This window comes from Sminthopsis crassicaudata, chromosome 2 (genome assembly GCF_048593235.1).
Source record: "Sminthopsis crassicaudata isolate SCR6 chromosome 2, ASM4859323v1, whole genome shotgun sequence".
Classification (NCBI taxonomy): Eukaryota; Metazoa; Chordata; class Mammalia; order Dasyuromorphia; family Dasyuridae; genus Sminthopsis; species Sminthopsis crassicaudata.
The window spans coordinates 537534269-537545834 of record NC_133618.1 but is presented as its reverse complement, the minus strand read 5'-3'; positions in this window follow the sequence as shown (position 1 = coordinate 537545834).

Sequence of the window (11566 nt, the reverse complement as noted above, 5' to 3'; positions counted from 1 at the left end):
TGAATGAGAAAACATTTCCTGTTCAAGGATAGGAGACAAGAGGAAGAGATCAAATACTTTTTACAATTACGAAAGAAGTCCTTTTAGACAAAACTGTAGGTTCTCTCATCTAAGGACTGTAAGTAGTTGTTACAACAGTGAATAAGACCATTTGCTTTACCGTGTGCTTACAGAGGGGTTGAGGATTTTCTACCTTTAATTGAGGTAGGATTAACCCATTGAAATATTGCAGAATGACTGTAGTTCCTATTTCCCCCCCCCCCAACAAGAGCTTCTGATACAGAATTCTGGCCATTTGATCATGTCTTTCTAATAATTTGGTTGGTATTTTTTTATTTTTAATATTTATTTTTAATATCTGCAGCAACATGTTATCCAGAATGTGTTACATATACTGTGTAACATATCACAATTATATGTTATACATTTTCTTGCAAAATCTGCATTGATCTATAAGTCTAGGATTCTTAACCATGATCTTCCCATTGTTGTTGCTACTATGCTGTTGTTATTAATGCATTGGACCTATGATTTCATTGGTATAGAAAACTTCTGCGAAAGAAATTCTCTCAACCAAAGCAGGTTCTACATATTTTGCTCTGTAAGGTGGACCAGAGGCACTGAGAAGTGACTTAACACTTCCATATAAGAGAAATAAAAATTTAGAACTGAAGGAGACTTTCAGTGCCAACTAATCTAACACTTTCATTTTACAGCTGAGAAACTCAGAGGTTAAGAGACTTATCCAGCTAGTAAGTATCTAAAACAGAATTTGAAAAAAGGGCTTCCTGACTTTCTATGGTGCTACATTTGTTTCTTTATAATTATCATCTTATTTTTCATGTACTTTTCAATGGAGTGCAGATATAATAACTACCACAAGTTTTTTTTTAGTATTTTATATTTAATGTGATGTTGACTTATTACATAGTTGGATAACATAACTACTTTTTGTAACTGAATGAAAGTTTAGGGATTTACGTTCATTTTCTATAGGCTTCACCAAAAACATTTTTGGAAGTAGTAGTAGCAGCAGCAGCAGCAAGATGGCATAGTGCATAGAGTACCAGCTCTGAAGTCAAGAGTACCTGAGTTCAGATCTGACCTCAGACACTTAACACTTCCTAACTGTGTGGCCCTGGGCAAGTCACTTAACCCCAATTGCCTCAGGAAACATTCTTTTTAAAAAATATTAGTAATATAGTACGAGTAGTAAAAGTATTCTCATATTTCCAATCTTGCTGAAGAACTATTTTAACCTTTAGGTCAGAGATGGGTAGGAAAGTATAATCCTTCCAGTAAATAGATAGGGGAGGGAATAAACATTTACAAAGTATGAACTGTGTAGATTCTGCTGTGATCTCTTTTTATCCTCACAACAACTCTGAGTGGTACAGTTGAAGAAACAGGTTTTCTAAGTCATCCAGTCCAACCCCTTCATTTGAAGAAAAGAAAAGATCAATTGTTGCCTTTTGTTTTTAAATCACAATCATTTCTGGACTACTTCATCTATGTAATTTACCCTCTTGTAATCTAAAAAAAAAAAAAACCAGTTAAACAAAATCAACTTATTTAGTAACCATACCTGATCACATATGCAACATTTCACACCCATGATCCCTATTTTCTCTTCTGAAAAGAGGGAAATGAACTTTCTCATTCTTTTTCTAGAGTCAAGATTGGCCATTACCATTACTCACTGTTGTTCAGTTATTCAATTGTGTTTGACACTTTTTGATCATGTATGGAGTTTTCTTGGCAAAAACATTGGAGTGGTTTGCCATTTCCTTCTCCAGGAGATTAGATAAACAGGACTAAATGACTTACCCAGTGTCATACAGCTAATAAGTGCTCTTGTAAGTCATCTTGGTGAAGTTCTGAATGTGGAATTCTAAATTTAGAGTCACAAAGACCTGAGGTCAGCTTTTGCTTTTAACATATACTATGTGGGCATGAATAATGGCAAATCATTTAAAGACTCTGAGCCTCAGTTTCTTAATTTGAAAAAAACAGAAGAATAATAAAGGATCTTGGTGTTTTGATTCACTATTATTACAAAGTTCAGATGACAAATATAAGTAAAACACTGTATTGCAAAATATTTTGTAAGTAGAAATCACATAAGAAAGGAAGGTCAGAAGTAATACAAGTATACTCTCAATCTCTCTGAAGAATTCTGGAATTAATTATGAGACATGGGAAATACTGGCACAGGACCACCCATCATGGTGTGCCTATGTCAAAGAAGATGCTTGTTCTGTGAGCAATGCAAAATTGCAGTTCAAAAGAAATTTGAGATGTATGAATTTAAAAACATTCCCACTCCAAATGTTCATATGGACTATTTGTGCCTGACCTGTGGTAGAGTCTTCAGAACTTATATTGATCTGATCAGCCACAGTTGGACACATTGTACCTTGATTCCAACATAGTAATATCATTTTTGACCTCTTCAAAAACTTCTTCAAGAAGGAAAAGAATCAATCAACTTTATTATTATCATATCCACTTTCATTCCCTTTCCCCCCAAAAAAACCTCCATAGAGGCTGAAAAGATTTCTCATCCCAAGACTTAATACAATGACATAAAGGCAAGAAACCCTTGATCTTTATTTTATTCTTCCCTCTATTCTTTGCTAAGGAAATAGCCTAAAAGGTAAGAAAAGTCATGGAAAATGGAAGTATTTAAAGCAGGAGTTCTTAATCAGGAGGGTTTTTTTTTTTTTTGTTTAAAAAATAGTTTTAATATATTGCTACTATTTCTTTTTTAAATAAATTTTTCTTGATGTCAATTTTATTTTTACACTGCCATAATATTCTGCAGGAAATTCCAGAGAGCTTCCAGAGAGTTAAACCATACATAAGTACATATATTTGTTTGTTTGTTTATACAAAACAGTTGTGGTCAATTGACTTAGCCAGGTTCACACAGCTAAGAAAAGCTAAATTATTTGACAATTGTTTTTAAAGACAAAAAGAGAAAGAAATCAGCATAACTTATCCATATACTGAAAATAAAATTAAAATATGTGCAATGTTCTGCCCTCATGCATCTATCTCCCACTTCTGCAAAGAAGTTGACTTCTTTTATCTCTTCTTTTGGGCCATGGTTGTTGTCTTGATTTCACAACAATCACTTTCAATCATTGCATGGTTATATTTTGTTACATTTAAATTGCAGTTGTCATTGTGTATTATATTGTTTTCTTGGGGCTGCTTACTTCAGCTGCTTACTTCACTGCTATCAGTTCAGGCAGATCTTTCCATTCTTCTCTATATTCAACATCTTCATTTTGATAACTATTTCAACGTCATTGGTTTCCTTTGCGTTCCTGAACTATTTCATTTTATGTTTTAGAACATTATTCTATGAAGGAGTTCATATATTTCACCAGATTCACAAAAGGACCCATAGCACCTGCTGGGGAAACTAAGGCTAGTGGATAGACTGAACTGGGGAGCCCTGGGCTGCAGTGACTAAAATCATTCTGATGTATACATTGTTTGACATCAATATAGTGAGCTCCCAAAAGTTGGGAATATACATATACATATACATATATATATATATATATATATACATATATATATATATATATATATTCACTAGAAGATAACCATAAAAATGATGGGAACTGGAGTTGAAAATGGGTCGAAGAATCATAGCCTATTTAACCTAGACAATAGAAGATATGGGAAATCCATAATAATTGCATTTAAGTATTTGGAAAAAAATATCTTGTGTAAAAGGAATTTGGGGAGTTTGTTGTTGTTTTGTCCCAGAAGGTAGACCTAGAAGCAGTAGACATAAATTACAGAGAGAAAGATTTAAACTTAATATAAGAACATATTTTCTATCAATTAGAGCCATCCAAAAGTAAAAAGGGCTGCCTTGGGAGATAGCAGCTTTTCTCTCTTTAGGAGGACACTAGATGACATTTTGTAAAAGAAATTCTATTTTAGAGACAGATTAGACTACAATGAGCTTCTGAAGTTTCTTCCAACTCTTATGATTCAACGAAGAGAATTCTCCAGAAGCTGCTGAGCTTCCAATAATGTCCTCAGAGTCTCCTCCCTTACATTTGGTAAGCATGGATTGTGTATACAATATAAGAATGGATGAATAAATATCCTGGTTGGACTGAATCCGTGTTCATATGTATATTAGGCTGAGGAAACTTCTAAACAAAGAGACTCTTATGAGCTAATCAAGTTTCAAAACTCATTATTGTGTTCTTAATTTTGTCCTATTTGACTAGCTCAGCCAGTATTTTATGAATGATAGTGCCAGTTGTCAATAAGGACTTCTGACTAGAATGAAGTGAAATAATTATGCCATTATCCAGAGCTGTAATTAGGAAGAATTATTCTAGCTGCCAAGGTGTGTGTCCTAGGTGGGGATGTAGGATAAGAGATCTTATTCTCTCTCATCCCCTTTTAGTTGAGTATCCAATACCTCCACGATGCAAAGTTCTCTGACTGACCCACACCTCCGTGGAGGTTTGAATGAAAGAAGGTGGCTCTGGGAGATAATAAGAGCATGTTTTCTGGCAGTAGAGTTGGCAGAGCACGAATAGAGTATAGCAGTCCACCTTACCCCACAATAATGACAACAAGAGGACCATCTTTCATGGTTTCAGGCACAGGCTAGATTTGCTAAGACTCAATTCTCCCCATCCATTTTCATTAGTCCCAGGTGCCAAGATTCCTAGTTGTAATTCTACTTTTATCTACAATAGTCGTGTCAAACTCAAATAGAAGTGAGACATTGTTAACATAGGTATATGTTAACTTAGAAAATCAGATATTAACATTAGAAATGTTTTATTTTATTTTATTTATTTTGTTAAATATTTCCCAATTATCTTTTAATCTGGTTCAAACTTCACTTGCCAGTGTTGTGGGCCACATGCTTACAGATGACTGTGTATTTGACACCTCTGATCTACTTAATGTTCTTGACTGGTTGGAGAAAGGTAAGAGAAATGCTATAATATTTGATTGGAAGGTGATTTTATTAATGTGCTTGTGTTGTGACCTGGCTTTTGTTTTTGAGCTTTATATGAAGTTTTCTCAAAACAAGGTTCAATGATAATATGAAATTCTCTTCACTGAAGAGATGAACTGTATGTAAACTTCAAAGAAATCCCAAGGATGTGAAAATTCCATCATCTTTATTTATGAGGTTTTTGTTGCTTTTTAAATTTCATTTCCCTTTGCCTGGCAGATTTACTTCGGACAAGTCAAGTGACTGCCTCATTTGTCAGCTAGGAATGATAATAACCAGAGATCAAATGAGATAATGTAAATAATTAGCTTTGGAAGGCTAGTGTAAGAGGAAAGATTTGGATTCCTCACAGTTCCATTGATGTAGTAGAAGATGATGATGTGTTAATGTATTAACAAGGTATTTAACACCCAGTGATCCCTTCTCTAAGTATGAATATCCTTAAAAGATAGTTCAAGAATAATTTTGAAGGCATTTTTAATAACAGCCTGCAGTAGAAAAATAATCTGGCTCCTGAGAGGAGATTGCTCTTGGGAAGGAAGAGAGGATTTCCTTCTCCTCTCCTCTATCCCCTGAGAAGCCATGATTTCCAGAAGTAGAGTTACTTCCTGAAAAAAATCAGGATAAAGATTTATCCAGCAGTTGCAGAGTAAGTTCTAGAGAATTAGAAGAACAGTTGAAGGGGAAGAAACACAAACTACATTGGACATGGAGAGGTAAATACTGCTCATAGTTAGAAGAATTCAATAGAGCCTAGCAATGGTATACACCCCAAAAAGACACTGTTGTTGTCCTTCATACTCTAAGAGAACAAAATGATGTCACTATGTTAGAATCAAGTTACAGTGTGTCCGAATGTGGCTGATGAGACCAATACAAGCTCAGAATGCTCTGCCCATTTAGAGTGACTTCTCTAACTTTGTACATCTCATATTTCTTTTGGGCTAATTCAATTCTGCTTTGCCCATAGAGAACATGCCTCTCAAATGAGGGCATGCCCATGTTGGGCAGTCCTGTGCCAATATCTTCCATGTCATAAAATCAATTCTAAAGTTCTTAAGACAGACATTGAGAGTGTCTTTGTATCACATACCCCAAAAAGACACAGGAAAGGAGCAATACATCAATTGAAACTACATGTGAAGCAGTCATCATAAGATCATTGTAGTCTGAACACCAGTGAAAGTAAGATCACCAAAGCAATGTGCCCAGTAGACATGCCAACACAGCAGGGGAAATATCTACCTAGGACAATGTAATGCCATTACTAGGAGATAATCAGGGAACTGTACCATAATTGTGAGTTGCCTCTCTAATTATATTGCCCAAGTTTGCACTTCTTGTGAGTGATCCATATGTATGTTCATTCTTCACTATACGATATTATGTGTATTTGTGGGATGGTATATCCTCAGTTTAAGGGAAGGGACAAATTCACAGAATATTTCACTATAAGAAATGAGGAAATAGATTATTTTTTTAAAATATCCAGAAATTTTATAAACAAATGAAAAATGAAATGAGCAGAACTAGAACAATTTATACAACATTGTAAAAGCAGACAAAAAATGTAAGAGAAAGGTAGAATGAAATAAACAAATTTTATTTTTTTGAGCCCATGTTCTCTTTTTTTAAAGTTTATTTTTAATACACTTTGTTTTATGAATTATGTTGGGAGAGAAAAATCAGAGCAAAAGGGAAAAACCATGTCAGAGATTAAAAAAAACAAAAAAACAAAACAAAACAAAAACCAGAAAAAAGAAGTGAACATAGCATATGTTGATTTACATTCAGTCTCCTTAATTCTTTTTCTGGATGCAGGTGGAATTTCCTGTCCAAAGTCTATTGGGTTTACTTTGGATCATTGAACCACTGAGAAATTCTTGCTGTTATTATGTACAATGTATTCTTGGTTCTGCTTGTTTCTAAGCATTTTTTTTCTGAGTTCTCTCAACACACCCCTCTCAACAACTTAAAAAGTATGCCAAACCAAATTCTGAGTGGGATAACCAACAAAAAGTTATAGTGAGTTGTTTTTCAAGCCCAAGGCGGCTTATGAAGTATGATCTGTAGACACTAGGATAGAGTTTGTCTAGGACCTCAGAGCAGTGAACATGGCTGTGGGCCTTAAAGGCAGCAGTGGGGGCAGTGAGTCCCAGCAAACAGGGATGACAAAGGGTTGGAATAACTGATCAGGAAGAGATTCAAGAGGGACCTCCATGCTAGGGATCCTGAGCACAGGAATAGTCACCATTTGACAATTCTGCTCCCCATTACCAAGTTCCAAATTGTAGTTTCAGGGAAGAGAAGAATGGCTAGGAACACAAGGGAATAGGGGTTCTACCCAGATAAATATCAGAGCATAAACCTGGAAGGTAGTGATCAGAACTTTCCTAATCATCTTAGAAACATCAAAAACCTATAGGTCCTCACACCTAGCTATGAAAGTAGTAGGATATAAAAGACTAAAGCTCAAACTCACCCTTCCCACAGAGGTTAGCAAAGCCCAATACTAATATAAAATCCAAAGTTAAGAAAGAGACTATAAAATGAGCAAACAACAACAAATGACCATAAAAACTGCAATAGTGACAAAGAAGCTCAAGACACGAACTCAGAGATACCACTACACATCTCTCAGATTGACTAAGATAACAGGAAAAGATAATGCTGAATGTTGGAGGGGATGCGGGGAAAACTGGGACACTGATACATTGTTGGTGGAATTGTGAATACATCCAGCCATTCTGGAGAGCAATTTGGAACTATGCTCAAAAAATTATCAAAATGTGCATACCCTTTGATCCAGCAGTGCTACTACTGAGCTTATATCCCAAAGAGATCTTAAAGAAGGGAAAGGGACCTGTATGTGCAAGAATGTTTGTGGCAGCTCTTTTTGTAGTGGCTAGCAACTGGAAAATGAATGGATGCCCTTCAGTTGGGTAATGGCTAAATAAATTGTGGTATATGGATATTATGGAATATTATTGTTCTGTAAGAAATGACCAGCAGGATGATTTCAGAAAGGCCTGGAGTGACTTTCATGAATTGATGCTGAGTGAAATGAGTAGGACCAAGAGATCATTATATACTTCAACAGCAATACTATATGATGATCAATCCTGATGGATGTGGCTCTCTTCAACAATGAAATGAACCAAATCAGTTCCATTTGTTCAATAATGAAGAGAACCAGCTACACCCATAGAAAGAACTCTGGGAAGGGAGTGTGAACCACTACAAAGCATTTCCAATCCCTCTGTTTTTTGTCCTCTTGCATTTTTTATTTCCTTCTCAGATTAATTTTACCTTATTTCTAAGTCTGATTTTTCTTGTGCAGCAAAATAACTGTATGGATATGTATACATATATTGTATTTAAGACATACTTTAATATATTTAATATGTATTGTTCCACCTGCCATCTGGGGGAGAAAATGGGAAGGAGGGGAAAACTTGGAACAGAAAGTTTTGCAAAGGTCATTGCTGAAAAATTACCCATGCATATATCTTGTAAATAATAAGATATAAACTCAGAAGAAAATGACTTGAAAATAAGTACAAACAAAGTCTCAAAGAAAAGGTATGGATTAAACACAAGTCAACAAGAATTCCTAGAAGAGATAAAGACAGATCTTTTTAAAATAGTTAAAAAAAAGATATCTTTTTAAAATAAATCAAATAAGTACAGTAGAAAAATTGGAATAAGAAAAGAGAGCAATGAAAAAAAAAGTGATGAAGAGAATTAACAGCTTGTTAAAAGTTACCAAAAAATACCAAAGAAAATAACTCCTTAAAAAAATCAGAACTGATCAAATAGCAAAAGTAGAAAATTTCACTAAAGAAAAGTCCTTAAAAATTGACTTATGAGACATGAACAAACATTTAAAAAGTCAAAAGAATGAAAAAAAGGCAAAATATCTTTTTTTAATGTATTTATTTTAGCTTTTTATTTGCAAAGCATATGTGTGGGTAATCTTTCAACATTGACCCTTGCAAAACCTTCTGTTCTAAATTTTCCCTTCCTTCCCTCCACCCTCTCCCCTAGATGGCAGATAGTCCAGTATATGTTAAATATGTTAAAATATATGTTAAATCCAATATATATGTATATATATATATATATATATATATATATATTTATACTATTATCCTGCTGCACAAGAAAAAATCATATCTAGACAGAATAAAACCTGAGAAGGAAAACAAAAATGCAAGCAAACAATAACAGAAAGAATGAAAATGCTATTTTGTGGTCCACACTCAATTCCCATAATCCTCTCTCTGGGTGTAGATGGCTCTCTTCATTACTGAACAATTTGAACTGTTTTGAATCATCTCATTGTTGAAGAGAGCCACATCCATCAAAATTGATCATTGTATGGTCTAGTTGCCATGTATAATGATCTCCTGGTTCTGCTCATTTCACTCAACATCAGTTCATGTAAGTCTCTCCAGGTCTCTCTGAAATCATCCTGCTGGTCATTCTTTACAGAACAATAATATTCCATAGCATTCTTATACCACAATTTATTCAGCCATTCTCCAACTGATGGCATCCGCTCAGTTTCCAGTTTCTAGCCACTACAAAAAGGGCTTCCACAAACATTTTTGCACATATGGGTCTCTTTCCCTCCTTTAAGATCTCTTTGGCAAATAATTCCAGTAGAAACACTTTTGGATCAAAGGGTATACACAGCTTCATAACTTTGATCTTTGATCATAGTTCCAAATTGCTCTCCAGAATGGTTGGATTTGTTCACAGTTCCACCAACAATGTATCCATGTCTCAGTTTTCTCACATCCCCTCCAACATTCATCATTATCTTTTCCTTTTATCTTAACTAATCTGAGAGGTGTGTAGTGGTATCTCAGAATTGTCTTAATTTTCATTTCTCTGATCAATAGTGATTTGAAGCACCTAAAAGATGAAATATCTCATTGAAAAAACAACTGGTCTAGAAAATAAATTGAAGAGACTCACATCATATTTCAAGAAATCATAAAGGAAAACTGCCCAGATATGTTAGAACTAGAGATCAAAGTAGAAATTCAAAGAATCTTCCAATCATCTATTGAACGAGATCTCCAAATGAAAACTTCCAGGAATGCTAAAGCCAAATTCTAGAGCTCTGAACTCAAGGAAAAAATGCTAAGAGCAATTAGAAAGAAATTATTCAAATACTTTGAAAACATAGTCAAGATCACACATGATTGAGCAGCTACTATGATAAAGGAGTAGAGCGTTTGGAATATAATATTCTGAAAAGCAAAAAAGAAAACTAGGATTACAGCCAAGAATAGAGTGCCTAGCATAACCTAATATAATCCTGCAGAGGGAAAATTGAATATTTAATGAAATAGAAGACTTTCAAGTATTCTTGATGAAAAGACCTCTTCAACAATGAGATGAGCCAAATCAGTTCCAATAGAGCAGTAATGAACTGAACCAGTGACACCCAGCAAACTAACTCTGGGAGTTGACTATGAACCACTACATAGAATTCCCAATCCTTCTATTTTTGTCTGCCTGCATTTTTTATTTCCTTCACAGGCTAATTGTACACTGTTTCAAAGTCCGATTCTTGTTGTACAGCAAAATAACTATTTGGACATGTATACATATATTGTATTTAACTAACTTATACTTTAACATATTTAACATGTATTGGTTAACCTGCCATCTGGGGAAAAGGGTAGGAGGAAGGAGGGGAAAAGTTGAAACAAAAGATTTTGCAATTGTCAATGCTGGAAAATTACCTAAGCATAAAATTTTTGTAAAAATAAAAAAATGAAATAAAAATTAAAAAAAAAGAAAAGATAGATCAGCTACGAATAGAAAATTTGACATTCAAACATAAAGACTCAAGAGAAGCACAAAAAGGTAAGCATGAAAAAGTAGTTATAAAGGACCTAATAAGATTAAACTGTTTGCATTTCTATATGAAAAGATCATACATATAACCTGTAAGAACTTTATGACAGGTAGGAATTGATCTAGAGGACATGGCTGTGAGTTTATGTCAAGATGAACACTAAAACAAAACAGAAGGAAGAAAAAGAGGGGTCCATTGAAAGAAGCTTGAGAGGAAAGGGAAATGGGGGAAATTGTCACATATTTAAAAAGCAAGTTTTTTATAAGGGTGAGGAGAATGAGAAGTAATATTTGAAATGCTTATCTGAATTGATTCAAAGAGGAAAGTGTGTGTGTGTGTGTGTGTGTGTGTGTGTGTGTGTGTATGGAAATTCATCATTCCCAAAGGAGAGAGAAAGTCTGAGAAATGGCGGTGGAGAGAGCAGGAGGCATATGAGAGAAGGCAAATTCAAGAAGGGAGCGGTCAAAAACAAAACAGACTTTTAAGTAGGGGGGAAAGTAAAAAAAAAAAAAAATAGGATGAATGAAAGAGAATAAGATGGAGAGAAACACATGGCAATTATAACTGAATGGAATGAATTCATCCACAATGGATGAAAATGAGGAGAATACTACAAGATTTTTTTTTTACAAAAGACACACTTGAAAACAGACCCACAGAGAAAATTAGGGTCTGGAAAAGAA